Source organism: Ailuropoda melanoleuca, chromosome 5 (genome assembly GCF_002007445.2).
Source record: "Ailuropoda melanoleuca isolate Jingjing chromosome 5, ASM200744v2, whole genome shotgun sequence".
Taxonomy (NCBI): Eukaryota; Metazoa; Chordata; class Mammalia; order Carnivora; family Ursidae; genus Ailuropoda; species Ailuropoda melanoleuca.
The window spans coordinates 11,589,320-11,612,513 of NC_048222.1; positions in this window are offsets into that span (position 1 = coordinate 11,589,320).

Here is a 23,194-nt window from a genome sequence, read left to right on the forward strand (position 1 = left end):
TTCATCTGCTGATGTTCACGTGGGTTGTTTCCACCTTTTGGCTCTTGTGAATGATGTTGCATTTAAATTTAAAATTTGGCTGAGAAAAGTCTTATTCTCTAGAAGGTATGCCACGCATTGAAAAACATTTTCCCGTGGAGAGCTTAGAGCAACTGAGATATCCCTCGATGACCCAGGTGGTTGACTTGGAGAACAGGACCTGGGGCTGCAGGGGGTGGGGAACTAGAATGACTTTTTTGGACAGCTACTCAAAACTCTCACTATGGTCATTTGAGAAGGTCTTGGGAGAGGAAGGAAGGCTTCCCGGAGAGACTCCTCTGGAAGGAGGCAGAGAATCAATTTTCTGCCCTCAGTCCCTACCCCTGTGTCTCTTCTCAGTTTTCTCTCCTACCCCTCAACCAAATCTGCTCATGAGGAAGGATTATTTGCCGGAACAAGGACTAACTGACCTAAACCCAATTTGTCGGTAGAAGTATTTGCCTTTTCAATCTCATCTCTTCTTAGGGAATAAGATTTGAGTTTGTTTATTGTCAAATGGATCCCAGCATTGGACACTCAGGCGGAAGAGGTGTGGAAGTCTTTCCAGACCTCCTACCTACCCTGCCCTAAATCTTGCTCAGGTGTCCTTCCTCTCATACACCATTTGGGCTTGAGGAAGAAGGTCCTGGTTCTTTGGGGAAGACTTTGTCCTCACAGGAGGAACGGGAGAAGGAATTCGAAATCCAGAGGGCGGGAGAAGCATCCCCTTGCTTTTGCTGCTTCTTATCACCACATTTGTTAGTGAAAATCCAGGCATTGTCCCAGGCGTCTGTGTAGGACTTGGAAGTTCCTGCACTTTTCTGAGATGGGGGCAGTTGAGGCCATGATTCCCCTTCTTTGGGGACTCTCTGGAGATTTTAGCATTGGGGAAATTCCCCTTCATTTGTTTCACGAGGCGTGACTGACATGCCTGGATAAGGGACACCCCAGCTGTTTGCATGCACAACTGCAAGTGATTGAACATCTATCAGCTCTCTGAACGCCCGTGTAGCTTTCTGGTGATGAACATCGCCTCAGAGCTCCCACTCTGCCTCCACACGTCCAACACCCGAGACTCACAGGAGGCTTGCGTTATCCCAGGAACCTCACAAAGATGTGACAAGACTTGGGGTTTTGTGCTTCAGCAGGAAGGAATAGAAAGAAAAGGGCTGGTGGATCAAGCAGCCACCGTGACAGGGTATGCTCAAGGAATTTGCGAAGGGTTCTTTCTCTTTGGATCCCCAGTGAGGAGGACAAAGGTTGTAGTATGGCTATCAAGTATTCAGTCAGCCAGTTACATCAAAAAACATTTATTGAGGAATGAACCGTGAGAGACTATGGACTCTGGGAAACAAACTGAGGGCTTCAGAAGGTGTGGGGGGGGGAATGGGATAGGCTGGTGATGGGTAGTAAGGAGGGCACGTATTGCATGGTGCACTGGGTGTTATACGCAAGTAATGAATCATGGAACTTTACATCAAAAACTAGGGATGTACTGTATGGTGACTAACAACATAATAAAAAAATATTATTAAAAAAGAAAAGCAATCCTGAAATTAAAAGCAAATATTTATGAACTGCTGTAGGAATTGAGGCATTTTCTATAAATAAAGATCACATTTGAGTATAAAAAAACACATTTATTGAGTACTTCTTATGTACTAGGCATAGTTCTTTTAAGAGATAAAAGAAAGCTCTGTTTTCTGTGTGCACACAGGTTGAGGGGAAAGGCAAGTTCATAATTAATTATAAAGCAGAGAGTGGAAGATTGTATTTCTCCAAAATGGCCATAGTAATTATTCTAAAATACAGTATATTACTAAAAAATTTAACGTATGGTAAGGCTGACAGATTAGGAGACTGAAAAGTCTCCTCTTAGTACCGAAAAGATAGTTCAGTTGTACTCACAGATTTCAAGAGGAGGGGGCATGCCGGGGCATGAGGGGTTACCTGGAAAAGCACCAGGATCATCAGGAGAGGAGAGAAAACTGGGGCAAGAGTCTCCATTGTGGGGGTGCCTGAGTGGCTCAGTCAGTTAAGTGTCTGCCTTCAGCTCAGGTCATGATCCCAGGGTCCTGGGATTGAGCCCTGCATCGGGCTCCCTGCTCGGTGGGGAGTCTGCTTCTCCTTCTGCCTGCCTCTCTCTCTCTCTCCTTTGCTGACAAATAAATTAATAAAATCTTAAAAAAAAAAAAAAAGAGTCTCCATCGTGGTTTCAGAGGGAAGGCACCCAGGAAGCAGGGTAGGCAGGCTTAGGTTTGGCTACTTAAGTGACTTCAGTGGGCTCTGAGGCGTACGGACTGTCCCTAGTTGTCTGGGACCTGGCCCTGGGGTGATGGGGTGATAGTAGCTCAGAGTGTGACAGACCAATAAAGACGTTGGTTATGTGTGGGCTCTGGATTGGTTGGTTTATATTTGAAAAGTATGCTCTTGGGTAAGTAGTTCACTATCTCTAGGAATTGGTCAACCCCGAGAAGGGCAATCTCTCCAGACATCAAAGCCTAAGGATACAGAAAATAAAAGACGTAGTTCATACAGTGGTATTTCAGGTTCTACGTGTTTTCCAGAAACTTGCCGCTCCTCCATCAAGAAGGGGAATCTATTTCCTTGCACCTAGAGCTTAGAGGACCTTTGTGACTGCCTCAGCGAATTGACTGTGAAGGAAGTAACACTGTGGCTCCCAAGGTTGGGTCATCAGAAACAATATGGCCTCCACTTGCCTCTTTTTCGGTTGGGATACTCGCCCTGGGAACTTAGACACCATGTTGTAAGGAAACCTGAGGCATGCAGAGGCTACATTTCTGAGTCTGATTGAGAACCCCAGTTGAGGTCCCCGTTGCTAGACTGTATCAGGCACTGCGCATGTGAGTGAACATTTAGATCCCAGACCCCAGCCTTTGAGCCACACTGGCTGATGCCAGCTAGAGCCGAGGTAAGTGGTCCTCAGTGAGCCTGCTGAAGTGCACAATCATAAGCAGAATAAATGATGTTGTTATTTTCAGCCTCTAGTCTTGGGGTAGTTTTTTGCACAGTGGTAGATAGTGGGGCACACAGGAAGATAACATCATGCTGGGTCGGGGAGCACAGGGTATTTTAGGTACACGTGGGGAGGGTAGGACGGGTAAGGGTGGAGACAGGTCAGAAAACCATCCCAGAGATAATGATAGCCAAATTTGAGAGCTTACTGTATGCCCGGGCACTATTTTAAGGACTTTATGTCAGCCTGAACGATTTCTATTCCCAACACTTCTGACACCAAATGTGGGGCTTTTCCTCATACCTACCACTTCTTTAACTCTCTGGACACCAGCTGGGTGTCCCATAGTTCAAATCAGTTCTGACAGGACCTGGAGTTAGGGCAGACATCACAGGTGAAGGGCTCAGTCCCACAAGACCGCTCCCGCCACCCCATCACTGCAGACACTAATTGCAAGTCCCATGTTATGACCTGTACTTCTGACCAGGCAGCTATGAATGACCCCCTTCTCATGTTTGATAACTTGCTAGAATGGCTCACACAACTCAGAAAAGCACGTTACTTCTTACTGTTACCAGTTGATTATAAAGGCTAGAGCTACATAAGAGACAATTGGAAGAGATACGTAGGGCAAAGGATGGGGGTAGGGAGGTCCATGGAGCTCCCATGCGTTCTCTGGGCACTCCAGGCTCTTAGCATTGTGAAAGGTTCACCAGCCCGGAAACTCGCAGAACCCATTGTTTATGGGTTTTTATGGAGGTTCCATCACATAAGCGAGATTGATTAAATCATCGACGGTTAAAGACTGAACTCAATCTTTAGCCCCACTCAACTCCCTGGAGTTGTGGGGTGGGGCTGGAAGTTCCAACCTTCTTACCACAGGTTGATTCCTCTGGCAATCAGCCTTCTTCCTGAAGCTGTCTAGGGGTCCACCAAGAATCACCTAATTAGTGTAAACTCACGTATGGAAAGGGTTATGAATAACAAAAGATGCTCCTATCTCTCAGGAAATTTCAAGGATTTTATTTTATTTATTTTTTTAAAATGTGAATTCCAGAGTGGTTGACATACAGTGTTATATTAGTTTCAGGTGTACAGTGTAGGGATTCAACACTTCCATACATGACTCAGTGTTCTTCATGACAATGCGCTCTTAATCCCCATCACCTGTCTCACCCACCTCCCCGATGGTAACCATCAGTTTGCTCTCTACAGTTAAGCGTCTGTTTTTTGGTTTATCTTTTTTTTCCCTTTTGTTCATTTGTTTTGTTTCTTAAATTCCACATATGAGTGAGATCATATGGTATTTGTCTTTCTCTGACTTATTTCACTTAGCATAACACTTTCTAGATCCATCCATGTTGTTGCAAATGGCAAGATTTCATTCTTTTTGATGCCTGAATAGTATTGCATTACTTATACCACTTCTCCTTCATCCAGTCATCTGTGGATGGACACTTGGGCTGCTTCCATAATTCGGCTATTGTAAATAATGCTGCCATAAACATAGGGTACATATATCCCTTCAAATTAGCGTTTTTGTATTCTTTGGGTAAGTAGCCAGTAGTGCAATTACTAGATCGTAGGGTAGCTCTATTTTTAATTTTTTGAGGAAACTACATACTGTTTTCCATAGTTGCTACCACAGTTTGCATTCCCACCATTCCCAAAGGAGGATTCCTTTCTCTCCACATCCTCGCCAACACTTGTTACTTCTTGAGTTTTTGCTTTTTGCCGTTCTGACAGGTGTGAGGTGATAGCTCACAGTGGTTTCGATTTGTAGGAAATTCCAAGGATTTTAGAAGCTGTGCCAGGAACTGGGGAGAAAACCAAATATCTATTTCTTACTGTATCCCAGTGCATTAATTCATGTGATCCTTGGACTAACCCTACGGTGTTCGTACCATTCCTACTCAGAAGGTGAGGAGGCCAAGCTCAGAAGTCACACAGCTAGAGGGGCGTCTAGAACTGGGGTTTCAGTCAGGCAGTCTGACTTCCAAATGCGTGCTTTCAACGGCAAGATTATGTCGTCTTACTGATTCACAGCCTCTCTCTTTATCACAGAAAAGCAGGGACCACTCGTTCACTTATTCAATAAACATGTATGGAGTGCCTACTTTGTACCGAGCAATGATGCATGAGCTGATCTGAAGAATATAGAAGAGTTAGAAGCTATATATGTGAATGTAATGTTCTAGCAAAACAGTTAAAGACAGGAGAAAACCGGATGCATTTTCTTTGAACCTTTGTATTTTGGAATTAAGACAGATTCACAGGAAGCTGTGAGGAAAAGGTACAGGAAGGTCCCATGCCTACATCAGCTCTCTTGCTCAAAGTTGGCATCTTGGGGCGCCTGGGTGGCTCAGTTGTTAAGCGTCTGCCTTTGGCTCAGGTCATGATCCCTGGGTCCTGGGATCGAGCACCGCCTTGGGCTCCCTGCTCAGCGGGAAGCCTGCATCTGCCTCTCCCACTCCCACTGCTTGTGTTCCCTCTCTCGTTGTGTCTCTCTCTGTCGAATAAATAAAATCTTAAAAAAAAAAATAAATAAAGTTGGCATCTTGTGTCCTGATGGCCCAACACTGGTGCAATGGAATTGACGTTGATACAATTCATAAGCTATTCGGTCTTCACCAGTTATACACGCACTCATGTGCGTGCCTGTGAGCGGGCCAGACTCATCTCCTGTGCAGTCTTGTCTAACTCTCACCACAATCAAGACGTACAGCTCCTCCTTCACCACGGGCCTGGCGCAGGGACTGGGATTGGGACGAAGGGTTGGTGAAGGAGAACGATGAACTGGCCAGAGAGGCGGGCAGAGGCCACGTTCTGAAGGATGTCCTCACGTTGGGGGGCTTGAAGATTAAATGGAAGTTTTGAAACAGTGATAAGGGTTAAAACAGAAATACCTTTAAAGAGAAGCAATGGGGGGGGGTCTTATGTTCACCCTGAGGCTGAAGTGGCTTCTGTTAGAGCCTGTCCTGAGAGTGGACTTTCGGAGCTGCGAGAAAAGCGAGAACAGGGATAGTGGGGGTCTGTGTATGGAGGTGCGTGGGTGCAGGCGACCGGCACCCCAACCCACGCCCGGCCCCATGCGTCTTCCTCTGTCCCTTCGTGGTCACTGCCTGCTGAGCTGCCCTCGGGCCTTGGGTCCCCAGGTTCCCTCACCCACCACCCTCTGGCCCGTCTGGCTCTGGAAACATTTGCACAGGGTTATTGTGTTTGGGCTTCTTCTGTAATATGGAATGAGATGTACAGCACACCTTTACAGCTTGTCTCATTTTCTTCCTGTCACCAAAGCAAAGTGTTAGGAAGAGTAAGTCATTTTACAGTTGCTGTTACCGCTACTGCATTTAGATGAGAAAAATGATTTCCTTGAGCAAAGTGGCAATCAGATAAAGCCCAGGAATTTGTTTCTTAAAAAAAAAAACAAAAAACCCCCCCCACATTGGCGGGGCTGCTGCTGCCTTGCTCTTTGAGGGGGTGGGTCCAGGATTCCTTGGCTTCATTTGGAAGGAGTCCTGTTGGTTCTATCACCTTCTGAGCTGCGTTGGGATAAGAATTATGGAGGCGTTGCAGCCCTTTAGAATCTGATAAAACCCTATCCTTTCTCATGATCTCATTTAATCCTCCCAACGAGGTAGGTAGGGTAGGGTGGGATCTATTATCTCCAGTTTGTAAATAAAAAAGAATGAGAGATGAACCCACCATCGCACAGCCAGCAAGGAGAGGGTACGTCTCTCAAACTCTCCACCTACAGAACAGCCTCGACTTTTTGGATGACCCATTGGAATACATGTGATCCAACTGGTTTTCAGATGAGACTCACATTCCAAGGAGAAGCAGGGAAAGGCACCGGGCATCGATTCTGTGCTCATCTTGTGTGGGGAACAGAGCAAGCAGGGTGGTTTACTTTTGTTATCTCATTTAATCCAAGACTGGGGAACACTAGAACCCAAAACAAACAGGAAAAGCATTCTCCAGGGCTGGCTTTTAATAAAACTGTGAGTGATCACAGTTGCTTTGGTGGCCTGGGCTTCCCCTGCATGAAGTCTTTCTCTTTCTTCTGGGCTGTATCCTGTCTCTCCCCAGCAGGGAAAGGCACCATTCCCATGGCTGTTTATTAAATCCGGGTCGAGCTCGCATCCTGTGGCTTGTGTTTCTGCAGCCTAGCCATGGGGTCCTTGTTCCTACAGCCACTCACGCTCATGAGCTCTTGTTCACTTGGCCACTCATGAGCAGTCACTCACGGGTCCTTGTCCGAACGGATTCACCAGGACCTCCAGCCTCCGGGGAATCCCCACAAGGTATTTCCGAGAATGTGTGGGGTGTCCCACAGGCGCTACCAGCAAGCCTGTCAGCATTCTGACCGCTGTCCCCATTGGGGGGCCAAGGCTTTGGGTGTCCACGTCTTGCAGTTCTCTGTGGAAGGGGTGGAGGCATATGCCCGCTCCCTTCTGTGTGGCTCCCTGCTGTGGGGTTACCCCATCTAGGCAGCTAGGACCCGTGTTTCTCAGGATTTCAGCAACAAAGCTCTCTCAGCTTCTTACAGCGCTCCAGGTCTCCTTAAGACACAGTTACACTGCCAGGTCTTTGGGAGGATTATGCCAACACTGGGTGTGCTTGGGACACACACTCCTGAGCGACCACGGGCACCAATGCAGGACTCACCATTCACCCGCTTCTCTGCAGTTGACCATGGCTGGTTATTGGGTCAAGCTCAAGGGTCTGGCTCCCTCTCCGCTCCGGGCAAGTGTTCTCAGGATCATAAGCGAGAGAGGGGGTGCCAGTTATTTACCCCCCAACCCCACCTTAAATACTAAAATGGGAGTCACTGATGAAAAGCAGTCAGAAACCGTTGATTATCAACACCGTGCCAGGCGGCATGCTCCGAGGTTTATGTACGCGATCTCCTTCTAATCCCAGAATGACCCAGACAGTCCAATTCACCATCGATGGGATCAGAGGTCCGTAGGAACCCAAGCGTGTGCATTGCCCTGTGTCGGAGCCTTGCCTTCTTGCACCTTAGTCCTTCATCTAGAAAATGAGACAGACTATAGGTTCTTTGACATATTTTCTGACTCTAAAATTCAATTCTGTTGCCACTCTGAGGAATATCTGCACCCCAACAGAAGTCAAAACTTGAAACCCCCCAAAGCCAGAGGACCGAATGGAGAAATACATCTGTATCTGTTTCTACATATCCATATATCACTGGGTTCTTATTCTGCAGAGGGAATTGTTGAAAATGATCAGCTAGTGTTTTTGTTTTTGTTTTAAAATTTATAGTTAACCGAGAGCTCACCTCAGTCTAGTTTAGAGAATTAGGGGGTCTTATTGGCTCATTTCTTAAAGGCCTGGAGCTGACTGCGGTCTTCCGCTCTTTATGGCTGCAATTTGCCGTCTGCCTTTGCCCGTGGTTCCCTTTGTCCTCAGGCAGTGCTCCTTCACCAGCAAGCTTGGTCACCAGCAGTGATGGAGGTTTACTCCCACTGGGGGGAGAAAGCCCTGCTTTCCCTAATCACTGAACTGTTATTCTTTGCTCACTGATCGGCTCATCCTTGAACTGTTTGCAACGAACACGAGGAGTCAATTCTCTTGGGCCTAGGTTATCAGCCAGACTTAGACCAGTCACTGTGACAGAGGGGGTGATGTTAGACTGACTGGTACAGACCCATCGGGGTCTATCCCTTAGAGCTGGGGGTAGATTTAGTTCTACCTAAGTTTGCTTGAAGTGTGGCAGAGTCTCCAAAGGAAATTCTGGGCAGCGTATCTGGTCAGGATAGGGTAGGTTGTGCCACTGTAATAGGCAAGCCTAACGTGTTAGTGGTTTAAGACAAGACATTTCTTGTTAATTTTTTAAAAAGATTTTATTTATTTATTTGAGAGAGAGAGAGAGCACAAGCAGGGGAGCAGCAGGCAGAGGGAGAGGGAGAAGCAGGCTCCCCACTGAGCAAAGAGCCTGATGTGGGGTTCAATCCCAGGACCCCAGGTTCATGACCTGAGCCGAAGGAAGATGCTTAACAGGCTGAGCCACCCAGGTGTCCCATTTCTTGCTAATGTTTGATGCAGGTCACTCCTGGGCCCAGGCTGATGGAGGCTTTCTCTATTGCTGCGGCAGGGGGAGAAAGCTGGGGAGACCGACACCAGGAGTCAAATGCTCCCACCTGGCAATGACATGCACCACTTCTGCTCCCATTGCATTGGTGAAAAGCAAGCCAAATGGTGAGGTCTAGCTTTGAGGAGCCAGGAACGCGCAGTCTGCCTGAGTGCCTGGAAGGAGAGGGGAACGGTGTCAGTGAAGAGCAGTGACATGTGCCACAGTGAGAACAGATGCAGAGAGGTCATCAGCGAATACTCAAGGCCATACTTTTGAAACCATGACCAAAGGAAATGGCGATGAACCAGAAAGAGTGCCAACTTTGAGTCAGGACATCCAGGTTGGAGTGTGATTGAAATTTCCTAGCTTCGTGTGTCTGGGTGAGGAGTCTCTGAGCTTCCGTTTTCTCAGCTGTAAAAATAGGGATAACGGTATTTATTATGCGGGGTCTTATGCCGTTCGATGAAAGAATGTGCATGAAGGTCCATTGTATAGTTGTGACTGCTGTGAGTTACCCAAGGGTTATCTTCACTCTTCTTTGATTCCTTCTACTTATATGAAACCTTAATATCAGCCCTTGTCAGTTCTGGAATGAGCTTGGGAAGGCAATTGCTGACTCTGCCTTTGACCTCTCCTCATGATTCTGACCCCATTGTGCTCTCCGAAAATGTAGAAGGATGGTGGGGATGGTCCTGGTTTTTCAAATAGTCTCCAAGGGGAAAAATGTTCCTCCGTCTCATTTGTGCTTTCATTGCACACCTGTGTCAGTGGACTATTTCCTCACCCCACGATAGGTAGTTTACATTTCCTAAGGGTTTTGCTAGCATGAGCTTTCTGAACTACTCAGGGGGAGCAGGTGGGCTGGGACATGGTGCAAGGGCAACTATTCCTTCCTGAAAATCCAAAGATCTGGGGTCTGTGTGGGGCTTTGCTCCCTGTAAGTTGCACGACCCCGGGGAAGTCAACCCACACGTTCAGTCTTATTTTGCTGATTTGTAAAGCGCAGATAAAAATTCCAGCCCCATCTTCCACAGAGGACCTTTGAGAGGATAAAGGAATTAATATTCCCATTCTATATCCCCACATACGCATCAAATACTTTCAAGGTGGGAACAAGGCGCGGAGCCAGGTGCTGAGGGGAGATCAGTTAATTGGATGTGCAAGATGCATGTGTGCCCGTGGCCTGCTTGGCTCTCCAGGGAGGGGGTGGGGGCTTAACCCGGCCCAGCAGCGAGCGCTCTGGCTATCCCAGGTAGTGCAGACCCGGAGGCAGCGTTGTGGGGTGGGAAGACGGGTACCCCATGGAGACCACACTGGCTGCTCCCCTCTAGGAACCCCACCAAGGGTAGCTGGAGGTAGGCGAGTGTGCATGAGATAAGGGTGTCCATACAAGTGCCCCAGCTGGCATATGGGGTGCACCCCAGGGGTGGTGACTTACCTGCACAAGGAGGAAAGGAACGCTTCTCCTGAGCTTTTGCAAATCACTCTTCTGACCCAGCTTCCCAATCCTGAGGGGGGCGAGGGGGAGAGTCTTACAATAGCCTTTTCCGTGGGAGCGGGGTCTCCCCCGCTGCTGGATGGGTGCTGCGCTTCACACCCTCCCGGGGCGCCCTGATGACGCCTCTGTCCCTTCCCAGCTCTGATTCAGCCGCTGATTCCCCCAGTGGTTTTGCTGGAGCAGGACTTTGGGTGAGGGCTAATTAGATAATGCCTGTGAAGCACTTGGAGCTCCTTGGAGACGCGCTAGCTCTCGATGTATTATTAATAGTGGTGAGCACAGTGTTTCCAAACAAAGACTCGCCTACTTAAATACCCGCTGGTGGGGGTGGAGGGCGCAGGGGGGAGGCGGGAGAGCACAGCCAGTCCAAGAGCGCCCGTCCTTTGGGAAGGCCTTCAGCCCCATCATGTGCTCTGGGGTCAGGACAGAGGCAGGGCCTGGCATTCCAAGATGGGAATTTGTGGGGCATCCCCTCAATAGGCGGGGGACAGTGGGAGCTGGGCAAAGGGTCATTCCGGCTAAACCTGTCTGTGACGGTGATGTGGGAACCATGGAGAGAAATCAGCCGGTGTCCCAGCCAGGCTGTGACCCATCAGGGTTGTTTCCAATCGAGGGGATTGTGCCAGCTTCTAGAAGCACCGCCCGGGCGGGCTGGCATTCTTGTGAGAGAGGTCAAATGGCCAGGTCATTAAAGGACTAATTTGGGGGTGTCAATTCCTGCATTAGGGGTTGTGATGCTCTTCCTACAAGAGGATTTAGCTTGGAGAACTCACACCTCTGTCCCTGGTGACCCCTGTGGCTGCACCCATGGGCGGGTATCCCCTAAACGACCCAGTGAAGTCTCTTATGGACCGGATGTGTGTATCCCCTCAAAATTCCTATACTGAAGTCCTAGCCCCAGATGTGATTATGCGTGGAGGTGATTAGGGTTTGGAGGTGAGGTCAGGAGGGCGGGCACGGTCGTGACGGGATTGGTGCTGTTATAAGAAGAGATAGTAGAGAGCTCTCTCCCACTGTCCCGCCACCATGTGAGGAGGGCACAGCAAGAGGGCAGCTGTCTCCACACCAAGAAGAGATCCATCGATCCCTCACCAGAAACTGAATCGGCTGGCACCTTGATATCGGGCCTCCCGGCCTCCAGACTGTGAGAAATAAACGTCTGTTGGTTCAGCCCCCCAGTCTGTGGTATTTGGTTAATGGCAGCCCAGCTAACTGAGGCCAAGTCCTCTCCTCCAGTCCCTCAGGAAGTCTTATTTGGAAATGGTGTTATCACAGAGGTCAATGAAGTCATTGCTTGAAGAGGGCGGGCCCCTGATCCAGTGTGATTCTGGTGTCCTTCTAAGAAAAGGAGAAGAGGGACGTCTGAGTGGCTCAGTCGGTTAAGCTTCTGCCTTTAGCTCAGGGATCGAGCCCCCACATGGGGCTCTCTGCTCGGCAGGGAGTCTGCTTCTCCCTCTCCCTCTGCCTGCCTCTCCCCTGATTGTGCTCTCTCTCTCTCTGTCAGATAAATAAATAAAATCTTAAAAAAAAAAAAAAAGAAAGAAAGAAAAGGAGAAGAGGGGCACCTGGGTGGCTCCGTCAGTTGAGCATATGACTCTTGGTTTCTGCTCAGGTCATGATCTCGCAGTCGTGGGATTGAGCCCCGTGTCGGGCTCTGTGCTCCATGCTGAGTCTGCTTCAGATTCTCTCCCTTCAGCTTGCTCTTCTCTCTTTCTCTCTCAAATAAATAAATAAAATCTTTAAAAGAAGAAGAAGAAAAGAAAAGGAAAGAAAAGAAAAAAAAAGAAAAGAAAAGGAGAAGAAATGCAGGCATGCACTGAGGGCCGAAGGTGAAGACCCACAGGGAGAACGTCATGGAAGACGGGGGCAGACACTGGAGTGTTGTGTCTCCAAGGCCAGGGGTGCCAAGCATGGCTGGCAACACCAGAAGCCAAGAGAAAAGCGCAGAACTGATTCTCCCTTGGAGACTTCAGAGAGAGCATGGCCTGGCTGACACCTTGATTTTGGACTTCCAGTCTGCAGAGCTTTGAGAGAGAACATTTCCGTGTTTTAAAGCACCCACCTTTCATACTTTGCGACAGCAGCCCCTCAAAACAAATACTCCGGGGTCTGACGGTGTCTGGTTCTTTCCCAGTGACTGCCAACACCTCCGTGGCGGAGCAGGCCTCGGCCCTCTTTGTTTCTCTCTTTCGGGAAGTCCATTCGCTTGGACTCTCGGGTTCTCACACTGAGGCCAGGCCTTGTGCTGCCAAGTCCTCACACAGAATGTTCCCAGATACAAAAGGGCTTAGAAACCCGGCAGCGTGGGGCCGGAGAAAAGCAAAGCTGCCTTCCTGTTTGGTGAAAGGACAAACGTCTCTGAATATCAAAAATCACACATCGTGATTTCTCCTCACGACTCATCAGGTGACATTTTATTAGAAGATTCCCAGATTTTGTCTTAGGTCAGTCCCATCACTTACGGGGGGAAACGGGTGGGTTCAGCGTGGGTTAGCAAGACCCTAACACACTAGACCATCACGCGGATTTGGGCGTTGCGACGTCTTCGCCGTGCGTGGCCATCACCCCTTCGCCCCAGGGGGTGGGGTTTACACACCTCCCAGTGTCCCCTTTCTCCCTCCTCTCCTCCAACTCCCGCTGAACAATTCCCAATCACAGGGCCCAAAATAGGTAACTTTCAGGCACCCAAACCCCAGCTTCTGTTTGTCATGTGTGTGAAACCCCGCAAAATAGATCATGTTACCAAAGCCAGTTGTACCGTGTTATTTAAACTAGTAATTAAGAGTCTTAGAGCTGGCTTTTCTACAGCCACTTAACCACCAGCACCCCCTTCCTGGTTCTGGGCAGAGGCGACAGAGCGGCAGGGGAAGCTAGGCCGCAGACACCTGGCATTCGCTTGGGGTAGATCGCCTTTCACAGTAAGTATAAACCTCCAGCGGCCTCAAGACCAGAATCAACCTCTAGAAGGCCTGTTCAAAATAGCGCCCTGAGGCTTTGCCTTCGGGGAATGCCCTCCCCCACTGGCATCCTTGCCTGGCTGGGAGGGGCTGATACCCTTAACCCCAGGGAAGAAAGCCTTCTTTATGTGGGTCAGTGACGCTGCCCAGTTGACTCAAACCAACCAAGCTTTCTGCCTCCAGATGTTAAGAGCCAGCACAATTTAGGGGGAGAAGAGATACAGAAACCTGTACGGGAATAACTCATTTTTTCAATTTGGGTTGCCAAAGGCAGAATGGCCCCAAGGCATGACTTTTGGTTATTAAAAATGTTCTCGTTTTTAAAGGTCTGCGGATGCTAATAGAAACCAGTCCCCATGTTAAAAACAAAACACAAGCATTAATTAATGGGGGTAGGTAAGGATTTTATTTAGAACAGGCAGCCTGCATAGGTTTTTGCTGGTGTGGGCATTGAAAGTATTAAGAGGAGGCATGAGTAAGGTGGGCTCTTGGAAAATTTATGGGTAGGTTAGTTCATTGGGGAAACTAGTATTAGGTAGTTACCGTGGAGATACCTTGTGCGAGGCACTGAGGGGTAAGGGAGGAGTCGTTCCTACTAAGAGCGAGGAGGCGTAATGACTTTTGTGGTATCCCTTAGACAATACTCTAACTGTATCATCGTATCAAATCTTGATTATTCCCACAAGAGCCGTGGAGTAACTTGCTGGATTCCCGTGGCCAGAAAGGCCCGGGCTGCCACGAATCCAAGTCAGCTTAATTCCAAAGGCCTGGACACGTGCTAGCCCTCACGCAAGGTGGATTGTGATAACTGGTGTAAAGCCATCCAACGGAAGCCGAGGGGGAAGGAGAAACTGATTCCAACTGGGAAAGTCAGGCAAAATTCTATGGTGGGGGTAGCATGGGAGCTGGTCCTTCAAAGGTAGTGGGATTATAATAGGCAAAGATAACTGGGGGATATTCTTGGTGGAGAGCAAACCGGCTCCAGCAAGAATTCCAAAGGAGGCAGTGCAGCGTTGTGTAAGGAGTGGGAATGACCTGGAATAGCAGGTCTGAAGAATGTGTGGTGGAGATGGTCCGACAAAGGTCATCTTGTCAAGAGTCTTGAATGCTGCCCTAAGGGACTTGGAATTTATCCTATTAAGCAAGGGGTAGCGATGAGATCATATCTAAAGAGGAGGGTGTAATTAGAGCTGTTTTCTGGGGAAGATAATTCTGATAGCAGAATTATCTGATGGGTTGATGGGTTGTCAGGGGCGAGACTGAGACCCAGAAAAAGCAGCTAAGAGGCTGATGCAGTTGGCAGGTGTGAGCTGTTGAGAGCTGGAACCAGGACAATGGGAATGAAAGAAAGGACAGAATCCAGCAGAAGTTTGAATCCGCAGGACTGGACCACTGGGAGACTGGAACAGGATCAGCTTTGTGGGTGCGAGACTTTGAAAGGCCCCGAATTTGGTTTGCTGCTCTGCTGTTGTGTTTTGAAATTCTCAGTCATTTTTGAATAAGGGATCCCCACATTTTCATCTTGACTGGGTCCCACAAAAGCTGTAACTGGGCCTGTGCCTGGAAATCCCTGCTCTGTCTTTCATAGGCTGTGAGGATGTCAGTGGGTCATATACTTCCTGTCCTCCTCAGTTTCCTTGTCTGTAGAATGAGATTAATAATCATTTTAGGAATCTCAGGAAGACAGGAGAACATCGTGTTAATAACAACCATTTTTGAGTGCTTGTATGATCAAATTTAATCATTATGACAACTTATGCCTTTGGTACCATTTTTATTCTGATTTTATAGGAAACAGGCTCAGAGGGGTCATGCAGCTCCTTAAATAATTTTTTTAAAAGATTTTATTTATTTATTTGACAGAGATAGAGAGAGCCAGAGAGAGAGGGAACACAAGCAGAGGGAGTGGGAGAGGAAGAAGCAGGCTCATAGCAGAGAGCCTGATGTGGGGTTCGATCCCATAACGCCGGGATCACGCCCTGAGCCGAAGGCAGACGCTTAACCGCTGTGCCACCCAGGCGCCCCAGCTCCTTAAATAATTTTTTAAAGATTTACTTATTTATGAGAGAGAGAAAGAGAGAGAGAGAGAGAGAGAGCACATGCATGAATGGGAGAGGGGCAGAGGGAGAGAATATCAAGCAGACTCCCCATTGAGTGTGGAGCCTGACATGGGGCTCTCTATCTGATGACCTATGAAATCATGACCTGAGCTGAAACCAGGAGTCGAATGCTCAATTGACTGAGCCATCCAGGTGCCCCTTGGGTCATGCCACTTTTAAGTGGGGGAGCTGGGGTTCAATTCCTGGTCTGCCTAACTCCAGAGCCTGTGCTGGCCCCATGCTCAACATTGCTCAACTGTGTCATTGTCACTATAGTTTTTATTAATGGGTGTGGGTGAGGAAGGGATAGCAAAGAGGCAGAAGTGACCTGAGAAAGAGGAAGGGCTGCCTTTCTCTGCAGAGCGAGGGGAACCCAGGAGAACTCCCCAGTTGGGGTAGGGATGGAATGATGAACTTGGCTTTGGGCAGCCTGCCTTGAGACATTCTGGTTTCTCGTTCCATGCATGATCTCAGCTAGCTCTCACAGTAACTCTAACACGCACATTTTATTTCTGATGGTTCCTAAGGTATGAGCTGAGTCAGCTTCGTGGGTAACGCTTCTAGGGAGACTTCCTGTTACCAGGGTGACCGGGAAGCTCAAAATGCCATCAAGAGTTGGGAATGAGTCCTATTGGTGGAAATGAAAATATCTTCATATGCCAGGAGACTGGCATGCTTCCCACCATAACCTTGTACTGTGGCTGGTGACTAGGTTTGGCTGCATCTTCCCCCCAGAGACACGTATGAAAAGCTGGATGACTTGTGGAGGTGTCTTCAGGTGCATGATGCCAGAGCACACAATTCATTTCTTCCACCATCGTCCTGATTCATCATTCGCAGCTCAGTGGGAGGGAACTCATTAGGTGCCTTCCAGAGATCAGGGTGTGAGCAGCTGAGGGGCATGGGGAGATGGAGAAGTGCCAAACATTAGGGTGTATTGGAGGCCAGTGGGGAGGTAGGAACAACATCCCATCAGTCAAGGAAAAGGGCCCAGGACAGGGAGAAAAGATGACCTGCTTTCTGACACCGCCATAGAGAACAGAGCTGGCCTTTGTGGCTATAACATCAATGAGTGGAGGGCACCTAAGGGTCTTGGCAGACAGAAGAGGGGGTGCGCCCAGAGATCAGCATGTTTGTTCCTGGGCCTTTTGCAGGTGCAGTGGAATCACCCTTCCCTGCCAAGTGTGTTTTTGGATTGTTTAGGACACTGTCAGTCTGAGCTGACTTTTTGCATACTTTTCTAGATTTGTCCAGCTCCTCAGGAGGGTGAATGACGGTATATGGAGGCAGAAGCATTGGAAGGTCCTATTACTCCCAAAGGGGCCAAGTCTAGGAATGCCTGATCTTTAGAATGGTCCAGAATGGTCCAGAAAACTGTGCTTGAAAAAGCAGTAGCGGGTGCCTGGGTGGCTCGGTCAGTGAAGCATCTGCCTTTGGCTCAGGTCATGATCCTGGGGTCCTAGGATCGAGTCCCACCTTGGGGTCCCTGCTCAGCAGGGGAGTCTGATTCTCCCTCTCCTGCTGTGCCTCCCCCTGCTCATGCTCTTTCTCATATAAATAAATAAAATCCTAAAAAAAAGAGAGGTTAGATAATAACAGTGACCATTGATTGAGCACTTATATGATCCAGACATAATGCTAAGCACTTTGCGTGAACTATCAGATTTATTCCTCCCAACATCCCTATATCCCCCTATATCTCTAGATGGGGTTTAATGGGCTTAACAGTGAGTATGCTTTTGGCTGCTAGTAATGGCAGACCTAACTCAAAGTGGTTCAAGCAATAAGGACATTTTTTTTTGACTCACACAGCTCACAGGAAGTCCAAGGGCAGGGTGGGCTTTAGAGTTGATTGGTCTTAAGTCCGTAGGAATGACTTCAAAGACCCAACATCTTTCTTTCTTTCTTTCTTTCTTTCTTTCTTTCTTTCTTTCTTTCAGGAGAGAGAGAGAGAGCTGGGAGGAGGGGCAAAGGGAGAAGGAGAGAGAGAACCCCAAGCAGACTCCATGCTCAGTGTGGAGCCTGATGCAGGGCTCGCTCTCACTGCCCTGAGATCATGACCGGAGCTGAAATCAAGAGTCAGATGCTCAACCAGCTGAGCCACCCAGGTGCCCCTGACCCAAGTTCTGTCTATCTCTCTGCTCTGCCATTAGCAGTGTGGACTTCATTCTATGGCTGGGTCACGTCTGGGTTGAGGGTTGGTCATCAGCAGCAGTCAGAGCTTCTTGCTTTCTTCTTCTTTAGGTTAAGTCTATGGGAGGGAATTGCTTCTGGAAATTGTCTTTTTTTTTTTTTTTTTAAAGATTTTATTTATTTATTCGACAGAGATAGAGACAGCCAGAGAGAGAGGGAACACAAGCAGGGGGAGTGGGAGAGGAAGAAGCAGGCTCATAGCAGAGGAGCCTGATGTGGGGCTCGATCCCATAACGCCGGGATCACGCCCTGGGCCGAAGGCAGACGCTTAACCGCCGTGCCACCCAGGCGCCCCTGGAAATTGTCTTAAAGGAACTGCCCTAGAAACTTTGGGCCAATCCCCTTGTGTCTTTTTTTTTTTTTTAAGATTTTACTTACTTATTTATTTATTTGAGAGAGAGAGAGCATGAGCAGGTTGAGGGGCAGAAGGAGAAGCAGACTCCCTGCGAGCAGGAAGCCCGATGTGGGGCTTGATCCTGGGACTATGGGATCATAACCTAAGCCGAAGGCAGACGCTTAATCAACTGAGCCACCCAGGTGCCCCACCAATCCCCTTGTGTCTTATTGTTCTGTTCTGTATCATGCTTCGTGAACTGAAACCACTCTGATTGGTTCTAATGAATCCAGAGCTAGAGAAGTGGTAGTTAGCCTCCCCTGAGTCACATTGGTGGCATGAAGGAGAACAAAATCAGGACTCTGTCAGGAAAGAGGAATTAGGGACATGAATGTTGGGTAGGCCACCAATAATATCTACTAAAATGAGGTTAACTAATTTGTCCAAGATTGACCTTGAACAAATCAGTCTTATTCTTAACTGCTGTACCATATTGCCTAATGTCTTTTCCATCTCAAACATTCCACATGTCTCAATCAATTGGAAACATTTCAGCCAGTAAAAGGAGAGTGTAAATAAATGCTGTTTTCATCCCTGACACATTTAACTTCTCTAGATAGCCATTTTTCAAATATTTTGTGTTCCAGTTAATGCTGAAGAATATTTTGGCATAAGACATCTGATTGTCAGCTTATGAATGGGGTATTTCAGTTTCTAAGTTCCAGATCTCTTCCTGATCCCAAAATACGCAAGTGTACAGGATTTCATTCCAAACAAGTCCTAAAACTAAATAGTTGATTTATAATAAAAGCTGGGGAAACAAACAACATTTATCTTCCCTTGAGTTCACTTTTCAAGACAAACTCCCCCAATTCACCTTCAGTTGGGAAAAAGAATTGGAAGCAACATATGAATTAGACAGTAACCAGTTTCAACAACAGCGCAAGCTGACTTGAATAATTAATGGAATATATTGACTTGCTTCTACCGAAAAACCTGGAGCTCAGCAAGCTTCCTTTAGCTCAGTAATGTCACCAAAGATCCTGTTTATTTCATTCTCTCCCGTGTGTCTCCTGTGGTTATTCTTTATTTCAAGGCTGGCTCACCTCAGGGTCACAAGATGGCAGCCTGTAACTCCTAGGCTACCTTCCTCTTCACATTTGTCGACAAAGGGTATCCCTCAACGAATCAGAGACTTCATTCCCCAAATCCCCAGCAATGTCTTCTTGAAGCTCATTGGCCTGAACCAATCTATGTGACCAGGGGGAGGGAATTGGCTGATGTGCTTACCTTGCATCACAAACCTCACCGTCAGGCTTGATCCTCAGTGGCCAGCCCTGACCCAGGACCTACAGGAAAGGGACAGGGAAATGATGCTGGGAATGTAACCCACAAAGGTCAACTGCAGAGTTTACAGGAGTAAGTGTTTGCCTCTAGTTGATCAACTACCCCTCACAGAATGTGCCTCCCAGTCCCAGAAGTCCCAGAAACAGTGTACATGGTGGCATAACAAGAAGGCAGTTAGAGGAGAAGAAAGAGAAAGAGAACAATAATCAAATTGTAGGCACAGGTCATTGGGATTTAGCAAGAGTTCTCTGGCCAACCCCTAAGTGTCTGTGGGTGGAAAGTTGAAAATCATGTCCTGACAAGGCTTGCGCAGTCATCCCTACCCCCAAAGCCTCCTCCCTCCTCCGTATTGTAAGGCATTCTCTTCCAAGCCTCTCTGAGAGTTTCAAACTCAACTTAATTTTTCTTATGTGTATCCGAAGCTCTAGCCACGTCCAGTGAAAGGTGGCTCTTCCCTGAAACACTTTGTTAGAGGACCCCCACTGAGGGTACTTGGTTCTCAAAAGGCAGGGGATTGGCCCGGCGTCATCTTTGAACAGTGTCTCTTGAGTTCACAGCCAGCTGCAAACAGAAAGACTCCAATCCTAGAGGGCCCACAGCTGTTTGGTTCGTCATTCATTCATTCATTCATTCAAATTCATTCATTCATTCATTCACTCATTCATCCATTCATTCATTCCCTCATTTTACAAGTACTTATGAGCATCCACTATATGCCAAACATTATTCTATGCACTGGATTTACAGAATTAAATAAAACTCTCAGTCTCTGTCACACAGAGCTTTCATGGTTGTGGAGAAGATAAAATTAAAAAATATATATTTATACTATAAAGTTAGGCAATGATAAATGTGATGAAGAAAAATCAAGCAGGATAAGGGCAAAGAATGCATGGGGGGGGTAGTTCTTTTTGATAATGTGGTAAGGGAACGTCTCCCTGAGGAAAGACCAGCATACAGTGCCTGCCAGTACTCAACACACAGGGGAATCCCTGAATAATTAATTAATTTGTGACCTCGTTTTATAGACCCAGAGTTGGGGCTCTCTCAGCACTCTCCCTGGAAGCAGGCCTGTTTTGTTTACTCCAGAATGAGTACAAACTCTTTGGTCTTTAAAAGAGGGATCAAAAAAACCATTCTATCTTAAAGGGCAAAAATGCCGAGGAGCAAGTATGTAAATACTAATTTACCTTTGAATTTTTTGCACATTTACAGATAGTTTATGAGTGGAGAGTCGGTCCTTAGGGTTCGTCTGCCTGTTTGCAAATGAGCATTTTCCCCAAATTGGCCCATACAGACTAGCTTCCCCTCACTTGTGGGCTAGTTAGCGAAACCCATGTGGATATGGAGAAAGAAAAGCACCGATCTGACCCAAGCATTCTTTGACCTACATGTTTATGTGGGGATTAAGAGTAGAATGAGTTGTCACTGAAAATATGTGCTTTGTGTATTTAGAAGATAAGTATTTTTTTATTGCTAATTAGTGTTGGACTCACACACATTTGTCATGTTGGTATGTCAGATTCATTTGTTCTTTCAAACCCAACTGCCTTAATTAATCTTTCTCTGTCCACTCTCTGTTACAGTCTGGCTGGAGGTCAGACTCCGAGGCTCTCTGGTAATGGGATTTCTACTCAGCAAATCTTGAATTTCAAAGTGAAATCCAGGGCACTTGTGTGGCTCAGTTGGTTGAGCGTCTGACTCTTGATCTCAGCTCAAAGTGAAATACAGAGTTGGAATCTTGTTAAAGAACCCACCATTTGGTAAATCCAAGAACTAGCCCTCACCATAGAGAATCCAGGAAACAGGGAAATATTGTATTACTCAACGTTCTCTAAGTCTTGGCCTGGTGTCATTTTCTCCATTGAAGCATTTCCTGAATCCACCCTCTCTCCCCAAGAATTGGACAACACCTCCTCTTTTGTGTCCAGGAAAGACCTTTACACACAGGTATCAGAGTGTCTCTGATTTTATTTTTACTTTTATTTTATTGCAACTGGTTATTAACCCATCTACTGTCACAGCAACTCTCTCCCACTACTCAGCTTCTAGAATACGGGAATGATGCCCCATTCATCCGTGTGTCCACAGCACGCGACGTCTTTTCTGGTAAGATATTCTTTGTGAAATGGCCCAAAAGAGTAATTCCTTCAGGGCAAAATGAAATGCTTAATAGTTTTAAATCAGGTCTCATCTGACTCATATGACTGTGATGATAGGTGGAATTGGACCCTAATGTTTAAGAAAAATCTAATTGATGGCTAAATGTAGTATTGATAAAATTCTGTTGCCGATTGAGCTTTTTTCCTGGAGAGTGAGAAAGATTGTCGTTGTTCGATTTTTTTTTTTTTTTAAGATTTTGTTTATTTATTTGAGACAGAGTGAGAGAGTACAAGCAGGGCGGAGGGCAGAGGGAGAGAGAGAAGCAGACTCCCCGCTGAGCAGGGAGCCCCACCCGGGGCTCCACTGCAACACCCTGAGATCGTGACCTGAACCAAAGGCAGACATTCACCGGCTGAGCCACCCAGGTGTCCCATCATTGTTCAATTTTAACAGCCGACCGTCTTCTGAAACATCATGCTATTATGATAATACAATTGAGAAGTGTTGTCTTAACAAATCAGTATTCTCCTATAAGTAATATTCTGACCTTAAAAATAATAAAAGAAGGATGACATTTGTATATCATTTCACTGCTTCCAGGGGCCATCCCATCTATTCTATCATCTGACCCTGAAAAGCACAGTCAGAGGCAATTATAATTATGACCATTTAAATGATGATGCAAGAGAGATGAGTGAGGTTGTTCCAATTCACGTATCTAGCAGATAAAAGAATTGGGACAGAGGCCTACAGACCCAGGCTCAAAAGCCACGGGTGCTGTTCTGAGTGTGCGTGCGTGCCCTTGAGTGTGAGTGTGCGTGTGCGTGCATGCATGTGCATGCATTTGCATGTGTGCGTATGTGTATGTAAGGGGTGGCTCCAATGGTCAGAGAAGGGGACTGCTGATGTCTGGAGGCCTTTCCCAAGGGGATGAGTTTCAGAGCGTTTCCATAGTTCTAATGAGGCTGTGAGCGGATGTGCAGACCTGAGGAGTCTGGCGGGGACGCCAGGCAGGGCCAGCAGGTGAAGGTTCCAAGACCTACAGCGTGTCTTCACTGCGATTCTATCTGCCCTGGCCGTGATGCGTCCTTGCTGATCTCTGGCCCCTGGTGGACTGTGGTGGATAAGGCTGAGACCCAGGGAAACGGAGGAATTAGGCCACATGCTGGGCCCCCATCTCCAGCTGACTTGGCTCGTTTCCCTTGCCCCAGGCTGGTGATTTTACCTGCCCCGACAAAGATTTTTCAGCAACCATAACCAGGCCAATCCCTCAAATGAGCTCAAGCTAAGAATAAACGCCGCCCCAGGGAACGTGGTCATTAAACACACCTGCGGCAGGATCGTAGCAACCACAGGTCCACAGCGCCACATCCAAAATCCTCGGGGCCAGATGGGTTTCAGGACACAGAATATTACCTAACACCCCTCGCAGAGAGTCTTGCGGCATTGTGTAATCAAGCATCTTATTAAATCTGCAGCCAAAGGGACGGACTGCACACTGAATGAGATAAAGGCTATTCATAGGCTCACATCAGTCCGGGTCCGCCCTGGACACCAGTGGGTTAGGAATT